Source organism: Neophocaena asiaeorientalis, unplaced genomic scaffold (genome assembly GCF_003031525.2).
Source record: "Neophocaena asiaeorientalis asiaeorientalis breed wild unplaced genomic scaffold, Neophocaena_asiaeorientalis_V1.1 scaffold190, whole genome shotgun sequence".
Lineage (NCBI taxonomy): Eukaryota > Metazoa > Chordata > Mammalia > Artiodactyla > Phocoenidae > Neophocaena > Neophocaena asiaeorientalis.
Window position 1 is genome coordinate 2,377,042 of NW_020175017.1, and position 23,702 is coordinate 2,400,743.

At 34.5% G+C, this 23,702-nt stretch overlaps 1 protein-coding gene across 1 annotated transcript in view; it reads right to left on the bottom strand.

Annotated features, from left to right (window-relative positions):
• Window positions 1–23,702, bottom strand: part of LRFN5 (leucine rich repeat and fibronectin type III domain containing 5) — a 250,664-nt gene that overhangs the window by 131,997 nt on the left and 94,965 nt on the right. The window contains exon 2 of the mRNA XM_024762070.1: window positions 2,593–2,767. The gene's annotated coding sequence lies outside the window, so the exon portion shown is untranslated. The remainder of the gene's footprint in view (window positions 1–2,592; window positions 2,768–23,702) is intronic.

Below are 23,702 nucleotides of genomic sequence, written 5' to 3' on the forward strand. Positions count from 1 at the left end.
TTTTCAGAATAAGTGTTTTAAATATTATATATTTAATGTCATTAAGGATACCTTAATATTTAGAAGGCATACTAGCCTTGTAGAGTTATTATCATTGCTGTTATGTGTATAGTAAACAATCTTTAGATAAATATATACATACCTATATATTTACACAGGCATGCACATTTCCTATTCAGATATTACTGTTTTTCCTTTAAATTTATCTGTGCTTTAGCTAAACAAGAACAGCAGAAACAGACAGAAGTACTACTTACTGGCCAAGACTAATTGAAGATGCCACAATGAGAAAAATAACCATCATAGCAACCACCACCACCTCAACTGTCCTGTACTAATAACAAACAGGCATTCCATTCCCACATTATTTTACTACTTCTCCATTCATATTTTTTGCTTCCACTAAGAAAGTTCCCAGTATCCCATTTAGTTTTTTAAAGGGATTTTAATGGACGTGCTATGAATTTTCAATGAGCTATTTGAAATTTGAGGAACCTAATTAGGAATGTATTTACTTTCTCTTTTTTAAACGTGATTAATTCCATGCAAGACTTTCAGCCTAATGTTACTCCAAAGAAAAAAATTAATAGGGAAAAGGAGGCTCTACTTTTACAGACTAATGGACTGGTAATTTAAAAAATTGAATTAAGCATTAACTCAGAAGTGTCCTTGTCAATATATAAATTATTTCTGTTTAGCCTTCTATTGCCAGGTTAATTAACTAAATCCTCTGGCCTTGATTATAGCTATTAGCAAATGAAAATGTAGTTGAATTCACAAAGTCTTGTGATTTACACTAGGGAATCTATGTCAGTAAATATATCTCCTTGGCTAACAGCTTTCATAAAGTCAGATGTTTATTTAGATAAAGAAAAATAAATAATGTTTCCCTTATCTGTGGAAAACAAAAAATCGTTAATTATCTAATTAATTGTTTGGGCAGATAAACTCTCTGGGATTTCTTGTGATGTTGCCTTTAAGAAATAAACCCAATACATTCCACATCTTCAGGCTGAAATCACCTCAGGCTCAGAGATGATCCTCAATTTCTTTAAGAAAAGTAAAAGGTGGAAAATTTAGAATGTCTTCCTCAAGTTGTTTTATTTAATAAAAAGCTCAAGGACAAAAGCCATGAAAGCAATTCTTAAGAGAAATGAATAAATCATGTACAAAAGGAGCACAAAGTAATAAAATATACATAGAAAAAACCTACACTAAAATAATGATTTGTAATCTATCTTCTGTATATTCAGACTCATCATTTTATGCTACAGTTATAGTTATAATGAATTAACCTCAATATAACCTAATATATCCTTTTGTTTATGTCTTAAAAGTAGTCCTTCTATATTACTTTGAGTACACTAGCAACGATATACTGGCTGCCTGTTTTAAATCTTATACAACGTAGCACCCTGATTCATAAATTCTTAACAACAGTCTCTATATTCCCTTAAGGACACAGACCTGTTTGTGCTGGCATTTTAAGCTGCAATATATTGCAAAATAAAACTAAGCTTATTAAGTATCTCCTACCCATTCCCTTCAAGGAAATTTCAATTGCCAAGCACCCAATTACTGAGAGACAATCTAGGCTATATCAAACTTCTGCTCCCTATACAAATGCACGCAAAATCATTTTCTGTGTGGTCACTTTGTGATACAAATATACCCTTAACAGCAGCAAGGGATGCTTATATCAAGTGTTTGGGAGAAGAAGGAAAAAAATAAACATGTCAAATTTAAACCAAATAAACTAGAAAAATGGCAAAATGATAGAATCTTATACATGGACCAGGAAAGTCTAAACTTTTCCAAATAAATTGTCTTTATTTTTTAAATCCTGAGAATATAGTCATGTAATTGATGTGTTTACCTGATTTATCCAGTAATTAGAAAGCCAAAAGATAAACATGTAGCTGGGAATTTGGTTTTGGGTAGTACACGATACATTATGTTATATAATTTGTAATCTGTCCCTCTTTTTCATTTTATTATCATACATGTGATTTCCCTTTTCCTTAGTTTTTCCATATGCATATTTATAGGCTGCCATAACTCTCCTTCAATGACACAGCGAACATATCATTCAGTAAATCAACCAATCAAGAAAAGTGCTATTTCTAGCACCAGTCGCTTACCCTCCATGTAGCACTAGAAATCACAGGCCTGGAAAGAGTACTTGATTTTTAAGAATCAAAAAACTAGGGATTTTATTCCATCTTCATAACTCATTAGCCAAGCAACTTTGAGAAAATACTTGGTCATTCTGAATCTGTTTATTCATGTGCAAAATTATTATTTTAATCTCTCCCTTGTGTATGCCTCAAGGCTGCAAATATGAGTCATGATAACACAGGTGAAATAATCTCAAAAAAAATCTGCAGATTCCATAAATATATAGGTTAGCAACATACAGTGTGGCAGACTTTGTATTTCCAGAAAGACAGGACTCAAAAAATAAACGAAATAATCAGTGATGAATAATGCTGGTTTTTAACTTGTATATTAATTTGCAAGATTTCTATTTAGCCTCCCCTAAGCGTTTTCGAACCCACTGGCCAATGATCAAACTGAATGCAAGCAACTTACTTCTGGAGTCTGAAGAGTTCCTCACTGTTGAGAAGGAGTCAGCACTCGGCCTGGCTGCTGCAGAAGACGGACGGGGTGAAAGCATCTCCAAAGTTGATTCTGAGGATGGTGACAGAAGTAAGGTGCTCAGCTACTACATATCTTCCCAACACCTGGCAGAATGGTTACAGGGACTCTTCAAAGGAGACAAGCACAAAAAAATTATATCAAAATATGCTTATGAAGTATCTTTGAAAAATATAGTTGCTGTTAACTGTGTGATCGATTTCAAACTCTATCAGGAATATCACTAAACAGAATTTAAATAGATTTGCATAATAAGGCTTCCCAGTGGAATGTGCAATATGCTCTGATTCCAACAGATATGACAGCAGTCTGCTTTTCATTTTTGGAAATCTTCTTATCTCATAATTGAAAACAGTTTAAACAATCAAAAGATACATCATAGTTCAATTTTCTTTGTATTTCAATCAATTAAACTTGTAGGCTAATGTTAAACAAATTGTGTAAGTCAAAAAATACTAATCATCACCTACTAAGTACCAGATACCTGACGCTGGGGATACGGCAGTGAATGAATCGCATTAGTTTTGCCCTCATGGAGCTAATAGTTTTGTCATGTTGTCTGTTTTTTCTTAAATAGGGAAAATCCATTTATGTCAACCCATATGTCGAGGGAAAAAATACAGACGTGCCATTTATATTTTAACTTCAAGTCAGCAGATTGCTGATTTCTACCTTTCTGAGGGTTCCATGTCAATTTAAATAATAATCTACCTAGCTCTATCAGACACAATATTTAACTTTCTTTCCCCTAAGATGTATATAATAGTACCAACTGATATTCAATCACTGTCATTTTTAATGTAGAAACAGGCTGTTTTAAAAAATGTTCTTGAAATGAATAAAAGCATTTTGATTTTATTTTGGCTATGGCTTATTTTATCTGCAGAGGCAAACATGAAGAGTGATACAATTCCAAAGGGTAAGAATAAAAAACAGACAGAAGATGACACAAGGATGACTCGGGTTTCGTTTATTGTTACTGCTATCTCCATTTGTGAAGATGTATGAATGGTCTTATAAAGCCAGAATTTAAGAGGGTGATTACGTTGTCCTGACATACCCAATAATTAGGACTTTATTCAAAAAGAAAGTTAAACTATTGCTAAATTAATACGGAATTTATTCTGAAATGCTAAAAATCAATACACAGATAAATGGTAAATTTGAATAAAAGTACATTACACTTTATTTATTTCAAGTTATTTTTATGAATCTGTGAACCAATCTTATCTTTAAAATTTATATTTATCATGAAAGATGTTATTATAAAATTATAGAATAAATCAGACACAACCCCCCCACAGATATAAATCAATCATATGCCAAACATCTGAGATAGCTATTGTCTGCCTTTTCATTTATTTCCTTCCATGAATATTTTAAACTAAATTTTACATTTATATATACATGGTAATAATATAAGAAATCCAAAAGTAAAAGTAAATCACCCTTTAAACCAAGATATATCCCCCTCAGAAAGAACCAATTTCACATTTCAGAACATCCTCTCAGAAATATCTCATGCATATATAAGTGTGCGTGCATGTGGAGATTTTTATACATACATAAGAATTTTCTATGCTGTTTTGTCCTATTCCTTTCATTTAATATATCATGGTGATTATTCAATTTCTACCTTCTATCATCAACACCATCCATTCCATCAGTCAATATCTATCATATGAATACAACATAATCTGCTCATAATATGTCCCAATTGAAAATTATCATTTCCAGGATTTTGCTATTATAAAAATGGTATAACCAACATCCATGTATCTATGCACATGTGTGATTGAATAATATATTAAGTTCCTGGTATAAGTATAATAAGTTCTTAGAACTAAAATGTTTAAGCCAAAGAAACCTCATTGTTTTTGAAACTCTGATTATTTTCCCTTCTCTGTAGTAACGAGGTAGTATTTACTACTACAGCAAGAATAAATGTGAATTTATAATTATGCTTTATATTAGTGCGTTAGGATAGCAAATTATAAGTACTTCCAATTATTATGCTAACCAAAAGGGAAAAAAAGGATCGATGATCAAGGGCATTTCTGTCTTCATTTTAACATGAAAAGCATAGAAACTAATACAATCCCATCTAATTGAAATTCCCCAGAGAAAGTTCTTTATATGTATGGTTACATAATTTATTAATGGTAACATTTTTCTTTGGTTATACTATCTTTTATTAAGAAATTACGATGTGTTAGCTACTAAAATAAATGTGTTATCCAAGTCAATTCTCTCAGGAATCAAATGAGATAAATATATATTCATATACAATGCTATACAAAATAAAGCAGGGATAGAGTTAGTACCTGGCAAATCTGGAGGTTTCACCGGGGCCATCTCACTCCAAATCAATGCTCTTATATCTCATAACGTAAGTGAGGATTTCAGAAAACCATTATAGATTCTATAGTAAACAAACCCCCAAAAAGTTGCTATTTCTTTTTTTTGGTCCATGTATTATGTTTGGCAAGAACAATGCCGAAAACAAGAGATTTTAGATTGGGATTCTAATAAAGCAATTTTCCCGTGTGATCTCATAAAGATTTCCTTTTCTTCATGACAGTATGTTGAAATAAAACATCTTAGAAGCAATTCTAGGGCTTCCCTGATGGCGCAGTGGTTGAGAGTCCCTGGGTTCGTGTCCCGGTCCGGGAAGATCCCACATGCTGCTGAGCGGCTGGGCCCGTGAGCCATGGCCGCTGAGCCTGCGTGTCCGGAGCCTGTGCTCCGCAACGGGAAAGTCCACAACAGTGAGAGGCCCGCGTACCGCAAAAAAAACAAAAAAAACTGGAAATCACTTCACATAAATGAGTTTTTTAAATGCATAAATATTCAGAAGGATTCAGATAAATACTATCACTAAAGCAAGCTTGCCTCATCACCAGCACTGCTAAACCTAATTTAAAAATTAAATTAGAGACACTGATTGAATATGGAAATGCATTTGTGTTATTGGATAAAAGTGTCATATCATGTACTTAGCTATAGGAAAATGTTTACCAATTATTATACACATCCAGGATCATATGATAAATAAATTAATGCACCACTAGAGCATTTATTCCTTAATGTAAATGTCACATGGTAAATGAGAACAACTAATCATTCCTTTCCTCTAATTGCAAGAGTTCAGCAGTAATATAAAACATAAATCCTGGTGACCTAAAAATTTTATTACTGCATTTGCAATTTCCTGTTAACAACTCAAGAAAATAACTTCAAGTGATGCTGTATTTCAATAAGATACAACCCAAGGTGAAGGGCATTTTTGGAAGGGGCAGAGGGTGGGTAGAGGTGGTTGTTGGCTTTGCTTTTTTTTTTAAGGAACTGAGTCCTTCCCTAAATTTAATAATGATAATTTAGTATAATGGATTTTTCATGATAAACAGCAGATACTAAACTAATAACTGATTTAGTGAAGAAACCAAATGCATTATCCCAATTTGACTTTAATCTTAAAGTTTATTTACTAGATTTTGTTTGCAAAAGTCTTATACAAAAATAAATAAAATAAATGTAAAATAAGGCCCAATGAAGATTATAGAGCTAATGAAGTATTTTTCCTTGCATAACTAATATTTTCTTACATGACAGAACCAAAATAGTAACAAAAAATACTTCAATGTATAAATCCTTCACAAGATAAACTTTCTCTGCTAAGAGTTTCCTTGAAATTTCCTTGAATTTCAAAGTTCAGGAAACATTTTTTTTTTTCCTAAAGACAACTTTGAGTGGCACATCTTATCCCTTGGTGAAGTGAGAGAATTGTCCTTTTACTTCTTCCTGTCCTAGATCACGGTCTGTTCTGACAATATAAATGTCAGTCCTGCTCTGTTCCCTTGGACACAGGGAAAAATAAAATGCAACATTCTTGTTGCCCTTAGTGATTAGCGAAAAGTCAGCAGACAGATACTATGGTCACATAATCTTCATGTCAGTGTGTCATCTTGGTAATGATCTTTTTCAATTAAGAGAATATCGGTAAGTTCTTATTAATACAGTGTTGAACTATATGTATCTACATACAGTGTTTCATTCTTTCCTCCTTCACTCCTTTCTTCTTTCCTGTTCCCCCATTCTCCTTCCCTCCCTCCTTCCATTCCTTCCCTGCCTGCCTGTCTTCTGTGACTCTTGATTTACTTAAAACTTTTGTCTCTTAGTGTTAAAGTGGTTATAATAATCCCTACATCATAGCATCATTTTGACTGTTATTTGTGTATTACACATATGCACATACTTGTGGATGTGAGGAGTACAAGTGCCCAAATACTATAACTTGCAAAAAAAAAAAAAAGGCTTTATATTTTATATAAAACAAAACCCTCTACATTTCAACCTATTTTTACCTGATTCTGCCCTCTTTCCACTTCTTTCTTCAGAGTACCAACAGAGTTTCATATCAGGTTGAGATATCAAGTTTTTAACATTAGTCCATACTGGCATTGGTGCTTTGTCTCCATCTGATCTCTGACCATTTTGCTCAGTGATGCACCAGTTTACTTAGACATTCTATATATGCAGGTTCTCATCCTCCCCCTACTTTTCCTCCCTCCGTTCTTTCACCTCTTCTTCCCCTCCACACACACTTCTCTTTCTCTCCTTTCATTCTTTTCTTTCCTCTACAACCTCACCTCTTGCAGGTGCAATCAGAAATGAGTTCATAAAGAAAGCATAATACTGTACACATCCTCTGAACATAACATTTTTTAAAGCACATTTTAACAGAATTTCAAAACATGTATATATTATACATGTACTCTCTTCAAATTCTGACTCATGTAGAAATCTGTAGAAACCAGATTATTTTTTAATACGCAGATGAGAAAGTGCATGTCCCATATGCTTATTAATACTCATTATACAAGTAATACATGAGTACACTTCTTTTAAAATTAAATATAATCGAGAGGAGTTAGGGATGGGGGAGGGAGGCAGCTGTGGGTACAAATGCGTAGCAGGAGGTATTATGGTGATAGAACCGTTTTGTGTTTTGACTGTGTTCATACGTGCCTACATATGTGATAAAAAATTTAGAAAACTAAATATAAACACACACAAGTATATGTATACTTGGTAAAATCTGAATAAGGTCAGTGGATTAGAGCAATGTCAATTTCTTGGTTGAGCTATTAGATTTTATACTACAGTTATGCAAGATGTATCACTGGGAGAAACTAGGTATAGGGTATGTAGGGATCTCTCTGTATTATTTCTCACAACTGCATGTGAATCTACATAATGGTACATCATGTGTCTTGGAATAAACCTTATGAGGCAACAGTATCAGGCTGCAATCTCAGCATTCATTAATAGAAAAGGAATATCCAGAACACCAATTTAACAATTTCAGTAAATTATTCAGTCCTTATTAAACTACATCTTGAATACAGTGTCTTCAGGAAAACTAGAAAAAAAAAACTTAAATCCATTAGTCAATGAAAGTACAGCATTGTTGCTTGTGTTGGGTACCAGAGCACATCAGTGGCATTACTGTAAGGGACAAGAATTAGGTCTTGCACCACTAATGTGTATATGGTAATTTATCCAACTGCTGTGTGCCTTGCTGGGCTGAGGTTGAACAGAGTCTCTCTAGCTGCTCTTACCTGTATTAGCCAAAAAATAAAAGAAAATATGGATTTCTGGTGCTTGGGAAATGTGAGGTGGTTTAAAAGAGTGGGAGGAAATTCTGCGTGTATGGAGAGGAATCATTCTGTGTTTTTGTTGTGGTAGTGGCTGTTTCTTTGTTTTTAATTCATTACTTTAAGCTCTATTCAAAATGCTAAATAAACTATATTAAAAAATAAATCTACTTGAAATTTATAAATCCAAAGAAGTGAATTTATGGTCTAAGTAAATTCAACTCACACACAGGCATACTAGATATACAGTGTATTAGAAATACCTACATAGTATATATGCACAGTATATTAGAAATATCTACTTTATGCATATATGGATAAAGTAGATATTTCTAATATGCACACCCTCATGAGTATATATGAGAACACTGTATAAATAAAAACGTATGTAGACAGATCGAGCATGCTTTATAATGGTCACAATAAGAACATTATAGCATATATACTAGACGAAAGTCAATGAGTTGAATAGGAGGCTGTAAATCCTGGGCAACTGTTGAGCAATTTTAAATTAGATTCACAGTGGCTTAAAAGAAGATTTTGGAGCAATCTCAGAAAAACCAAGGACCACCTGGAGATTGGAAGTTGGAACCACTGCAAACATGCTAATAGGCAATATGGGTACAGAAAATATCTAGAAGTATGAGGAGTACTTCCTTTGAGCGGGTGGGTGGGAAAGACTTAAAGCCACATTTACAACTACAGGGAAGAACTAAGAGAATGGAGTGAGAGGTATCACACTTATGATGTACCCCTAGTGGTACATCATGTGCCTTAGCTCTCCTATTGTCTTACAAGCTTTTTGAGGTCCAGAAACATCATATGGGTAACTGCATGCCCAGCAGCATCAAGCACACTCAGATACATAAAACAGATACTCAAGAAATACAAATACAAATTAAAATTTTTTCAACTGCAAATAAAGGAAAATCATATACCAAAAAACTCAGAGAAGTTACCTCTTGTGAAAGTTTCTAAGAGAAAAGATGACTCAAAAAGCGAAGAAAATCCTAAAAGTAAAATCCAAATGATGCAATTAGAAATGATGTGATGATAAAGAGGTAATTGGAAAGAAAGTTAAAGAAACCATGAAGATTGTACAGGAGGAATTCCACATAAGGTCAGATTATAAAGTAGCATGTATAAAAGACAGAAAGAAGGACACAGAACCAAAGATGAATATAAAATAGTGTTTGCAAAGCACTTTCAGATACATAATTTCATTAGAGAGTAACCCTGCTGTCCTTGGTCTTTTCTTGTTCAGCATTTTGACACTGACTTGCAAAAGTACATAAGAAATGGTGCTTATTAAATCTGTGAATCCATGACTGACACAAAACTGGGATTTAAAAATGACTCCATAGGTTTAATGGATGAGCCAAGACCATCAAAATGAAATATAATAGAGCCAAAGGTAAAGATGTTTAGATTCAGAAACTAAACTATTAAAGTGCAGGGTAAGGGATAGATCTTTAAAGACAGTTTATATGAAATGCACTTAAAGGTATTAATTGTCTCCATGATCCTAAGGGTCAACAGTTTCAGGGCTGCAATCTCAGCATTCATTAATAGAAAAGGAACATCCAGAACAAGTTTAATAGTTGCAGTGAATTATTTGGTCCTTATCAAACCACATCTGTAACACAGTGCATCTCATTCTGAATTCTGCTGAAAAGTCTGGAGACAAATACCCAAGGAAACTACGGCCAATCCAAACCTCTGCAAATAAAAAATGGTTGAAAAATAAAATTGGAATTTTATCTTGGGAAAGAGGTAAGATAGAGGGAAGATATCTTCAAATATCCTTTGTCAGGGGTGGGAGAAGGGGGTGTTAATGCCAGAGAACATGATTTGAAGTGAAGGATAAGAGCTACATTAAGAACATGCAATTAACATGAGGATGGGCTGCCCTGGAGGCAGTGAGTTCATTGTTTGCTGAGAAGTTCATCCTATATGGATATCAAAGATGACATTCTCCCCCCACACCTCCCCCTGCCCCCCCACATGGCTTGTAGGATTGCAGGATCTTAGTTCCCGACCAGGGATCAAACCCCAGGCCCCAGCAGGGAAAGCACCAAGTCATAACCACTGGACAGCCAGGGAATTCCCCAAGATGACATTCTTGTATGGGATTTAAGGTTGGAGGGGATGGTCATGAGGATACTTCCAAGTATTACTGTCCTTACAGGACTGCCTCTAACAAGGCAGCCAGGTTTACGCCGGCCCTTCTTCAAAGGCAAACTGATTTTCCTGCACCCTCAGAGTGCAGCTCTGCTTGGAGAGAGGTCTCTTTCAAAGTGATGAGATAAATACATGTAGGTATCATCACTAAATTTATAAGGGGATATATACTTAAGACTGAATATAAATGAGAAATTTTACCTCATTCCTTAGGACTATCAAGAAGCAATATGTTTCTGCTCAAACACAGATGTGTATCGGGGAGGTACAGTTTTATTTTTTCAATATGTTCTAGTCTGTGATTTTCACATTTGACCAAGGGAACTGTAACTTCCTTTATAACTCTAAAAATATGTGCATTTGAATTTTACTATTAATTTACTATTTTCTATGAACTCTGAACTCTAAGTCTCTGAGCAAGAGCACAATTTGATTTTCTTCTTTAGTGACTGCATGCGTTAGCCTGATGGTCCTGCCTAGGTGTAACTGAGCTCAGAGTAAAATAAAAGCCAAGTTTAATATTTTATTTGTGTACTTTATTATTTTCAAAGCTTTTCTACACATTATTTAGGTTGGCCTTCAAAACAGTCTTAAAGAGGCAGGTAGCACTGTTATCTGATGTCATTTCCTAGACCCAGATGTAAACAGTCATTTGCACTAGGCCATGCCACTATCTGTAGTAGAGAATCTCTGACTCCTTATAAGTCTCTTTCCATTCAACTCTGTTTTTCTGATTTATATAAAAAGTTACACAGGCACAAGAAACTTCAACCAAGTCGTGTCAAAGAAGAAGGGAAGGGGCTTCCTGGTGGCGCAGTTGTTGAGAGTCCGCCTGCCGATGCGGGGGACACGGGTTCGTGCCCGGTCCGGGAAGATCCCACATGCCACGGAGCAGCTGGGCCTGTGAGCCATGGCCGCTGAGCCTGCGTGTCCGGAGCCTGTGCTCCGCAACGGGAGAGGCCACAACAGTGAGAGGCCCGCATACCGCAAAAGAAAAAAAAAAAGAAGGGAATTGATAGCCCTAGAAAGGATGTGAGTAATAAGAAATAAACTGGAAATTTAATTCATAGGAGTCAAATTGGTAAATCACTTATGCACACTTTTTCTAATTTATTTTATAGCAAAGCTCAATATATGTTTAAATTTATCTCAACATATCAAAACTGGATAAGCTGAACAGAAAATATATTTTAATATGGAAATGAAAGTTAGAGACATAGTTTCAAAATATGCATGTATTCATACTGATGTTGGCTTGAAGTTACCATTTTTGAGACCGTTTTATTCAAATATATGTTGGTTTCCCAACCTGCCACTTCTTAATTAATGTAATAATTTAGTGGTAGTGAACACTCAAAATTAGGATGAAAATTTTCTCATCTTATCAATAAGGTTCTCTTGACTTACAATCTTCAATATGGTTTTCTTGACTCATAATCTTAATATCCTAGTTCTGCTGGCACTCATTCCTCACTACCTTTATTGTAATTCAATATTTCACTCTCTCACCTGCATTAATACAACAGCCTCATAAATGGAATCCATGTTCCTGTCTTATCACAAGACAACATATCCTCCATATTTTCATTTCACCACCACCATAAAGATTATCTCTATAAAATGCAAATCAAATTGTGTGTCACATGTACAATTCTAATATGGCATACAGTCCCATAAGCATCTGTCTCCCACCATTCTTCATGCCCTAAGCTGTATGCATATTAACCATATCCCTTTGAAGACAACTTTAAAATCTCTAATTATATTTACAAATCCTCAAACCAACTCGCCTTTTGGATATGTGAGGCCTCTGTATAGGATGCTTCTTCAACATGGAATATCCTTATCCCTCTTCTTTGCCTAGCTAACTTCTTATCTTCTAAATTTAGCTCAAATAACTGAGACTAAGAGGGAAACAAATTAAGAATGTGTTACGTGATCAAATTGACATAACTTATAATAATAATTTATAATAACTTATAACAATTTAAAAAATTATTCTGGCTAATGATGGCTAATGTGGAAGAAGATAAACCAATTAGGAGATGTTTTCCTTAGTCCATGACACACATGAGATTTTTAGAATAGGATGGTGGCAGAGGCAAAATGGAACTTAGTACAGATCTGTCTGATGCCAAGCCTGTATAAGCATTGTGCTACAAAAAGAACAGCATTTGAAAATTATGACTCCATCACTTACAAGCTTTATGATTATGGGAAAAGTCATTTTACCTAAGCACCAATGATCTCATCTATTTTACATGAGAATTAAATGAGATCATGTAAGTGAAGTGTTTCCACAAAAGCCTGGAATACAGCTGGTAGTCATAGACAGGGCTTACCTTTGAAAAGTATGAAATCTGGTAAGTCTGAGGCTAATTTTAAAAGTGGGTGAGCACTTCAGATATTGGATACAAACTTATAGAAAAAATGGCTCCCTAAATTCATATTAAACTGAAAGCATGACGTTTTAAGAAAAAGGTTTAGATAATTTTAATCTTGAGCTAAAGGAAAATAGAATGACAAGACCTGCAGTCTGTGTGTGCTCAGATCTTAGTTCGTCACACTTTCTGTTGTTTTGTTCTTGGATAAGTTAATTAACTTCTTGCATTATCAAATATTTTTGATAAAAAGGAAGGCACTAGGCTATATAAAAACAATATTTCTTCTCATTTTTGAACTGAACATCTAGATAACAAATGCCCAGTTTGTGCAGGGTATCCTATTGGGTACTACTCATGTACAAATCAGTGGTGAACATTTTGCTCAATTAACATACAAAGATATAAATAGGAAATTACCAACAATCAGAAGGAAAGGCAACGCCAAATTCTCCGAAGAATTTGCCAAACAATATCATTTTGGGGGTTTATGTTAATGAAAAATATACTTTAAAAGATATTCATACACATATATTTATAATGGTAAATTGAGGAATAGGAAAGAACTAATGTTCAAAAACAGAAAAATGGTTAAGTGAAAAAGAGGTGACTAGAACAATATGTTCTAACCTTAAAAGTGAAAATTATATAGTATATATTAACATAAAAAATTGGAATGTTAGCTTTAAAAAAATCACAAAATACTACGCATGTTATAACTAATCCTATACACCAAGTCCACACTCAAACTGTATTTCCTCTGATAAGACTTTCCTGACTCCTAAGTTTGGTTGGTCCATCATATTTTAGGCTCCCTATAATATAAACTTAATATTTATGATACTTTATGTCTATTTACCCATCTTCTTGCAAGATCCATGCACTATCCATCTACCATACTGTTCTCAGAATTCATCAAAGCACTCCAGGCTTACAAGTCACTACAATGTTTGTAAATTTAACAAACTTTGCTAAAAGGAAGTTTGCATACAGCTAAGAGCTTGAACGGAGTTATTGTGGTTAATATCTGCTGAAGTGGTAGTAAGCAATTAGGACTTTATTTTTCAACTATAGAGTTTAATTAGCATTTCATAACCTTTGTACAATAAAAGGTCAACATCAGCAGACGTCACTTAAAAAAAGAGTCTATTGCTTTCTATGGATTTATCTGTATACATAATATAATAATGAATAGCACTGATGATTAAAAAGACAAGTGTAATGTTCAAATATCAGAGACAGAATTCGGGGCAAAAGGGACTATAGATTGGATTAGGAAGATTAATTCTCATGTTTTAAGACAATTTATAACTACTGCAATTTCAGCAATTAAAATTGTTAATATTCTTTCATAAAACTGTCTCATTAAGAGTTATTTTTCACTTATTTACAATAAAATATTATCTTCTTAAAATTTTTCCATGATAATCATAGATGTTTAAAAATGTATTACTCTAAAATTATTGCTAAATATTTATAAAAATGAACATTATACATGGAGAACTTATAACTATAGAATTTAAAACTGGGTTGTGGAAAAAATCCCTTTAATTAAAAAAAATCATCTCTTCCATAGAACTATTTATCAAGAGATGTTCAAATATTATTTAACAAAAATAAATTATTGAAGTTACAAAAGTATTTTCATTCAAAATAATATTCTTTCTTGTACTTAATAGGTAACTCTTACTGTTAAAAAAAATGAGGATAAGGGATACAGTTTTTGATAGTTTGATTGAATGACTAATTGCAAAAAGTTAGCTTACTATTGGAAACCTTCGTTCTAGATTTCTAACTGCAATTTGTATTCATTTTTAAAAGATGTCATATGTGAATAAACAGTTAATTCATGTACTGAACTGAAGGGGAGCTTTTAAGCTAAAATGGATGGGTCTTTAGAATTGCTGGTTAGTAAGTTCATTTTTTGAAAAGCCTCACAGAAACAACATACTTGATCAATTTTTGATGGAGTCATTAAAATTCAAGTTGCCATTTTTGTCAAAATGATAAAAATGTCTCTCATCTAAAATGCTCAGACATTCAACTGAGTTAGGAACATCAGAACCAAGAGACTCATAAATATTTTGGCTTCAAGACAGAAGACAGCTATAAAATTTGGAAACTTTCCCAATCCTATGCAATAGATTTGATGGATTCTCTTAATGACGAAGAATTAAGAGAGACAGAAGTCTAGAAAAGACTACATTTCTTAGATGCAAAGGAAATCTGAGAGTTAACTAAAGGACTTAAAAACATTTATAAGGATCATACAATATCTTTCACTCTTATTAAAAGATAGATAGGGATATGGGTTTCAATTTATTTTTATAGTTGAACTTTTGGGGGTGACCTTTTGAAAAGGATAAACAGAGGTGTGTTTTTCCTTCTCTGAGAGTCTTGGAGTTCATTAAGATGACCTATATGAGGCTCAGATACTGTTAGACTTTTTTTGCTGAGTGATTCTATTTAGTCTTTTATTTTACTCTGGATTATAGATTTTTTTAGTTGTTAGTCTGAAATCTCAGAGAGGTAGTTACAGCCATTTTATTTGTGTTTTCTTCAAAAGGAAGTAACAGCAACTAATTCTGCCTGCATGTACTTTTAGTGACTGCTGACCCTGCACGTTTATCCAATAAATGTGACTAATGGCAGATTTCCCAAAATGAGGTACAGCCCTTTAGATTCTGTAAAAGCCACACACAGAGGAATGACACTGCCAATATCACCACCAGAACCTTCCCATTAAGTGAAGACTGAACTGAAAATAAGGCTAGGCCTATGTTACTGCAGTGCCATGAAAACAAAGCAGATGCTTTGCCTGAAATGAAAAAATAAAAGCTCCTTAGGGATGTTCCAATAAAATTTTTGTGTGATTAAACCTAGAAGAAATTCCTAAAGAAGAACTTAAGGAGAAACAAAAGTGATTTTCTTGGGAAACAGATCATGACAAAATTGCAGAAAAGGCCAAAATGAATTTAGATGGTTTTCTTCCAATAGACTTGTCATCCTCTCAATAAACTCTAAATTCTACAAGGAACTTTTCCCAAAACACTCTGGAACAAAAGGTCTGAGGGTCTCAACACAGAGATGTTGAAAGATAAAGCTTGTTTTGGTACTTCAGAAAAAGCATTTAATAATCACTCCCTGGGTAAAGATGTAAAGAGGGTGAATTTTTCTCTTTAATCTTTGTCTTTGGCCACCTTTCCCTTTTCAGTATCCATTCCTTAAATCACAAGACAGTAAATATCTCCATACTATCCAGGAATCTCAAATTCAATCCCAACTGCAAGTGGCCTTTCTGGAGTGAGAGAGAATAACTGCATTTGAGATCATTTGGCCACAATCCCAATATATGCATAATTAAACAGTTAAACTATAATGTATGCTTTATACGTTTGAGCCTTATGTAAGAAGAAAAGGTAAAAAACAGAATAATTTGACAAAGGAGAAGATGGTGTGCCAAAATCTAAAGGGCCTATGAAAGATAAGTGACTGATTCCTGTGATGGCTATTAAAAGTCAAAAGTGTAGGAAAAAGGAATGAAACTTCTTTTGGTTGTGAAGAGGGTACGACCAAGTAGAGTACACTACTGCTCATATATAATTACAGGAGCACTTCAGGCTTTAGTTCCAACATCATAATGCCCTTATGGAAATTCATGCATTATAGACATTCTTCTAGTTATTATTACTAGAATGTTCCTGAAAGGATGCATGTGTGTTACTTGTTCTAACGCACAATAGCAAGAGTCACATTTCACATTGTATATTTGTTATTTAACAAAGATTGAGCTCTACCAAACTATGGCGTAGAAAAGGGAAACTTATTGACAGAAATCGTGGCAGAAAAATGAAGGCAGTACATAGGAAAGAGATGCAATGGTGAAAGTTCCAGGGATTCCTTTGAATAATCATACTTATAAAATGGCATAACTGGGGGAACAGATATTGAAAACAATGACTGAGAGAAGCAAAGACTTACTTTTGAGTTTCCAAAAGGGACACTCTTATAGCCAATAGCAAGTCAAGCTATTTAAGTAATGTGGTACCTTTTTATCTAATTAATGTATTATGATTATCAGTCATACTTGATACCACAGGCTTGGGTTTCTAAGAGTAAGCATTTTTTTAATAACTAGGTAAAAGCACTATCAAATAAATAACTTAGGAGAAATTTCAACCAACTACATCATAATTTTCTGTTTAGAAAATAAAAGGTTAACATTTTGAACAGTAAGTTTTTCCAACACGTTTTTTTCAGCCTAACGTAAGAGAAAATAAGAATATATAAAATTGGGTAGTTAAGAGTAAACTGATTATTCCAGAGAAGAAAAGACTGTGTCTTCAGCATACAGGGACCTAGATGTGTCCTATGAAGTAGATTTACGTTTCCTGGCATAGCTTAAAAGACTTTAAAAAGTAAAGCAATCTGGTTCAGTGGAGACCAAGAAATAGTATTTGGCCAAACTCTCTGAAATAATTACATAAGTGTGGCAATTCACAGTAACCGAGGCAAATGTTTACCAGCTCCTGACAAATAGATGGGTTGAGGGTAAGAAAGGTATGAATTTTAAATATGTTCTGCTCCCAAAAGCATGGCGTAGCAAGTGGGGAATTAAGGATGACTTCTGGGTTTTAGTTTCGAGATAACTGACTAGTCTCCATGTGTCAGACAATGAAAAATATCTGGTAAGGGTTAAAAGAGACAGGAGGATATCTTGCTCTGCCAGACCTAATTACCACATTATATGTAAGAATGAAGCTTGTGAATCAAGATGCAGTCAAATGTCAACTGTCTCCAAACAACAGATGAAGCCATGCAAGCAAATGGGAGTTCAGAAAACAGGTGTTAAAACACTGGGTTCCAAAATCAGATAGCCCTGGCTTCTTATGCTGACCATACCCTTTAACAGCAGTATTACTAGGGAATAATCTTTAAGCCTCCAATTTTCATCCCTAAAATGTGAATAGTAATTCGAGGCATCTTGTTAATGTGGTCATAAAACTTAGGTGAAAGAATGACTGCAAGGCTCTGTACCTGACATATATGTGCTCATTAAAATATCATAACTACTGCTGACTTCATTACTAATACTAAACTACTATCTGCTATGAAGTGAGAAAGGGAAAGGACAAAGCCCCAAGGCAATATATCTCAGGGGTGTTCCACATCAATGAGGTCAATAAAAGTAACAATTCAGGACTGTTGAAAAAAGAATAATCTGACAAGATGCAGGAAAAAATAGGGAAATTTGGTGCTAGAAAACCTACAGGGCCTTTGAAAGGTAGCAACTGATTACTGAGATGTGAAATAAAAAGTTCAAAGGGTAGGAAAAATGAATTAAGCTTTTATTATGGCTATGGAGAAACAGTGAATTAAGAACTGATATGATGATCATATGGTGGATAACAAGATTATGTGAACAGATGAAAATAATTATCACAGCAATAAATTCCTGAGTTTCATTTATTGCATGTTATATATTAATGATAATATATTCCTGAAAATATGCTTATGATTTTAAGTGTCTCAACCATGTTTACTTGGATTATGTCCACTCTCAGCAATAGAAAGAACAAATTTACAATGTTCTATAAGAAGCAATTATGTGTAGTTATTATATTACAGAAAGATAAAAGAAAAAATCGGCCATATTGCCACTTAAAACATGTTGTAATTTAATATGTCCTTGTGCTTTTAATTAGTATGTCAATTCATGTGAGCTTATAAATGTTATTTTTTTAAATAACTTTATTTATTTATTTTTGGCTGTGTTGGGTCTTCATTGCTGTTCACGAGCTTTCTCTAATTGTGCTGAGCAGGGGCTACTCTTCGTTGCCGTCCGTGGGCTTCTCATTGCCGTAGCTTCTCTTGTGGAGCACGGGCTCTAGGCGCACGGGCTTCAGTTGTAGTTGTGGCACATGGACATGGGCTCATAGTTGTGGTTCGCAGGCTCTAGAGCGCAGGCTCAGTAGTTGTGGCACACGGGCTTAGTTGCTCCGCGGCAATGTGGGACCTTCCCTGACCAGGGCTCAAACCTGTGTCCCCTGCATTGGCAGACAGATTCTTAACCACTGCACCACCAGGGAAGTCCCATGAATGCTATTTTTAAAGCCCAAATGGAAATTATTTCAGGCTTCTGTGTAGCATATTAGAACAAATCTTAGCTAAAGGTTTCAGCTAATTGATAGTGAACTATAAATGTCTTAATCTGTTTCAAGGGTTTTTAGTTTGTAATTTAGTGGCCTCAAAAGAAAAATGTTACAAACTTAAAAGGCTACTTCAGTCTTACTATATGTGACATATTAGGTATGGCTTTCAATGTTTTGAAATCATCTGAATAAGATACTTTTTTAAAAAATATATTTTCTTTTAACAGAAGTTGTCATTAGATTTTCTTATTATATTGTGGTAAGAACACTTAACATGAGATTTGCCCTCTGAATAGAAATTTAGATGTATAATACAGCAGCAGCATCGATAGCACAATGTTGTAGAGCAGATCTCTAAACTTAAGCATCTTGCCTAATTGATATTTTATACCTCATTTCCCATTCTCTCCAGCCCCTCACAACCACCATTCTATTCTATGCTTCAATGAGTTTGACTATTTTACATACTTCATACAAGAGAAATCATATAGTATTTGTTCTTCTATGACTGGCTTATTTCACATAGCATAATTTCCTCAAGCAGAATTTTACTAAAAACTTTTAGCAAAGGTTTTTTCTATTTTTGGGGTTTTGGGGAGGGATTTGCTTTGTTTGGTTTATCTTTTGCCTTCTCTTTCAATATTAAACATATATATTGAGATATATACTGATATACATTTAAATGTATTCTATATATTCTCTTCCAATATTTTATATATACATAATACATAATAAAATCTTAAAGGACAAAAAGAATAAAATGATTTAAACAAGAAACAAAAAGGTATGATTAGAGAGACTATGAGAGAATATGTTAAGTTGAATTACAGGTAAACTGAAGGTTATAAGATTACTGAATTAAGTGGTGCCATGATTAGAACAGTAGTGAGGAATAAAGGTTGTATGTGGGTGACTTGAAATAATAGCTCATAATAATAGGGTAATTTCTACAGAAATTTCTTAAAATATGCATATGTATAAGAGATATAAAAACACCACACACTATGACTATAAAAGGAGGCTACGGTCTTCGGGTATTTTTGTATTTTTAAGAATCATATACAGGAATATCTCATTTTATTGCACTTCACTTATTGCACTTCACTTTATTGTACTTCACAGATAGTGCATTTTTTTAACAAATTGAAGGTTTGTGGTAACCCTGCATCGAGCAGGTCTATTGGCACCATTTTCCAACATCATTTGCTTACTTCATGTCTTTGTATCACATTTTGATAATTCTTGCAATATGTCAAGTTTTTTCATAATTATTATGTTAGTTATGATGATCTGTGATCTTTGATGTTACTATTGCAATTGTTTAGGGTGCCACACACTGCACCCATAAAAGATAGCGAACTTAATTGATAAATGTGTGAGTGTTCTGACTGCTCCACTGAACTGCCATTTCCCTGTCTCTCTCCCTCTCCTCCGGCCTCCCTATTCCCTGAGACACAACAATATTTAAATTAGGCCAATTAATAACCCTACAATGTCTTCAAAAACACAAAGTGTTCAAGTGAAAGAAAAAGTATCACATCTCTCACTTTAAGTCAAAAGATAGAAATGATTAAGCTTAGTGAGGAAGGCTTGTAGAAAGCCAAGATAGGCTGAAAGCTGGGACTCTTGCGCCCAACAGTTAGCCAAGTTGTGAATGCAACAGAAAAGTTCTTGAAGGAAATTAAAAGTACTAATCCAGTGAACCCACAGATGATCAGAAGGTGAAACAGCCTTATTGCTGATGCGGAGAAAGGTTTAGTGGTCTGAATAGAAGATCACACCAGCCACAATATTCCCTTAAATCAATGCCTAATCCAGAACAAGGCCCTCGCCCTCTCTTCAATTTTATAAAGGCTGAGAGAGGTGAGGAAGCTGCAGAAGAAAAGCTTAAAGCTAACAGAGTTGGTTCATGAGGTTTAAGGAAAGAAGAGTCTCCAAAACATCAAAGTGCAAAGTGAAGCAGCAAGTGCTGATGTAGAATCTGTAGCAAGTTATCCAGAAGATCTAGCTAAGATCACTAATGAAGGTGACTGCACTGAACAACAGATTTTTAACTTAGACAAGAGAGCATTGTATTGCAAGAAGATGCCATTTAGGACTCTCACAGCTAGAGAGGAGAAGTCAACACCTGGCTTCAAAGCTTAAAGGACAGGCTGACTCTCTTGTTAGAGGCTAATGCAGATGGGGACTTGATGTTGAAGCCAATGCTCATTTACCATTCCAAAAATCCTATGGCCCTTAAGAATTATGCTAAATCTACTCTGCCTGTGCTCTGTAAATGGAACAACAAAGCCTGGAAGACAGCACATCTGTTTACAACATGGTTTACTGAATATTTTAATCCCACTGTTGAGATCTATTACTTGGAAAAAAAGATTTTTTAAAAATATTACTGCTCATTGACAATGTACCTGGTCTCCCAAGAGCTCTGATGGACATGTACAAGGATATTAATGTTGTTTTCATGCCCAATAATGTTGTTTCCATGCCCACTAACACAACATCTGTTCTGCAGCCATGGATCAAGAATAATTTCGACCTTCATGTCTTATTATTTAAGAAATACATTTTATAAGGCTATGGCTGCCATGATAGTGGTTCCTCTGATGTATCTGGGCAAAATAAGTTGAAAATCTTCTGGAAAGGATTTATTCTAGATTCCATTAAGGACATTTACGATTCAATGGAAGAGGTCAAATATCAACATTCACAGGAGTCTAGAAAAGAGTGATTCCAATCCTCATGGATGAGTTTGAGGGGTTCAAGACTTCAGTGGAGGAAGTAACTGCAGATGTGGTGGAAAGAGCAAAAGCATAAGAATTAGAAGTGGAGCCTGAAGATGTGACTGAATTGTTGCAATCTCATGGTAAAATTTTAATGGATGAGGAGTTGCTTCTGATGGTTGAGCAAAGAAAGTGGTTTACTGAGATGGAATCTACTCCTGGTGAAGATGCTGTGAAGCCTTTTGAAATGACAATAAAACATTTAGAATATTACATAAACTTAGTTGATAGAGCAGCACTGGTGTTTGAGAGGACTGATGCCAATTTTGAAAAAAAGTTCTTCTATGGTAGGTAAAATGTTATCAAACAGCATTGCACACTACGGAGAAATCGTTTGTCAATCCGTGTGGCAAACTGTATTGCTGTCTTATTTTAAGAAATTGCCACAGCTGCCCCAGACTTCAGCAACTACCTCCCTGGTCAGTCAGCAACATCAACATCCAACATCAACATTGAGGCAAGACCCTCCACCAGCAAAAAGATTGCTACTCCCTGAAAACTATAGCATTTTTTAGCAATAAAGTATCTTTAAAGTATGTACATTATTTTTTTAGAGATAATGCTATTGCACACTTAACAGACTACAGTATAGTGTAAGCATAACTTTTATATGCACTGGAAAACCAAAAAATTTGTGTGACTTTTACTGTGATATTTGCTTTATTGTGGTGGTCTGGAACTGAACCCAAAAAGTCTCCAAGATATGCCTATATTTAAAAAGCTATCAGCTTAAAAATAATAAAGCACTCATTCAAAATCTTCTACCTTTGCAGAAATGGAAAGGCTGAAATAGAACAAATAAGATGATATATTTCAATAAGTACATAAGCCCTTTGAAATGATTTGAGTGCCCAAAGACAGGGTAAGAGTAAAACAATGAAAAGAACACATTTTTACAGATGGTGTTCTTTTTGCTTTTCATATGATGAATAAAAGGAAACTATTCTGCTGGTTCATAATTCCGGAAGTCCAGAGGAAAGGCAGTTCTGAAAAGTATTTGAAGACCCTGGCTCTTTCTAGTCTGATGGTCTGTACTCTGTAGTGCAGTGTTAGGCTTCATCCTGAGGCTGCTTCCTCCGTGGTTGTACAATGGCTTCTGGAAGCCCTTGCTTTCTCAATTCTGTCTGCTGCATGGGAAGTGGCACAAGCCCCTCCCTAATCATGAAAAGGACCTTCTGCCAGTTTTAATGGCCTGATGTAGGTCACATGTCCACTCATAAAGCAGTAGTGGAATGTCAATCACTGATGTGCTTAAAGGTGGGTTTCTGAACCAGTTGCTAACAAGACATGTGGAGTTACTACCTCTGCCTTAGATTAACTAAGGTTAAGCTGTAGAGCTTTGGCCAATCACCAAAATGGCTATACAATCAGCCAGAGGTGAGGTGGATGTGAGGAAACCAACCATAATGTCTACCTAAAGGAACCCTTCCCATACAAATGTGGTATGATAAATACGTATACAAATATTTGAATTCTGGAAATTGAGCATTTTATGTTATGATCTTTAAAATGTACACTATGGTTAAGTACCTATAAAATACAGGCTTAAAATAGTTAATAATAATGAACACTTTTGCCTGTTAGCGAAAGACATATTTCTCTGCCCTTTCTAATCCATGTCAAACAAATCAAAGAATAGGTTTATAAACTTGACATCTGATAATATGGTTGGCTAATTTCAATAAGCTCAATGGTCACTTATGCTAGTGATACTTCAAAATTGCAAGGCAGAGAAGTACATATTCTAGAATTACATCCCATAGCCATCTTATTGTGAATCAACTATTTCAGGCATTTAAGTCTAATAAAGTAGATATCCTTCTGACAGATGAGGAAGCTGAGGCTTAAAAAGGCCAAGTAACTCCTCCAAGGTCACTGAGTTAATGAAAG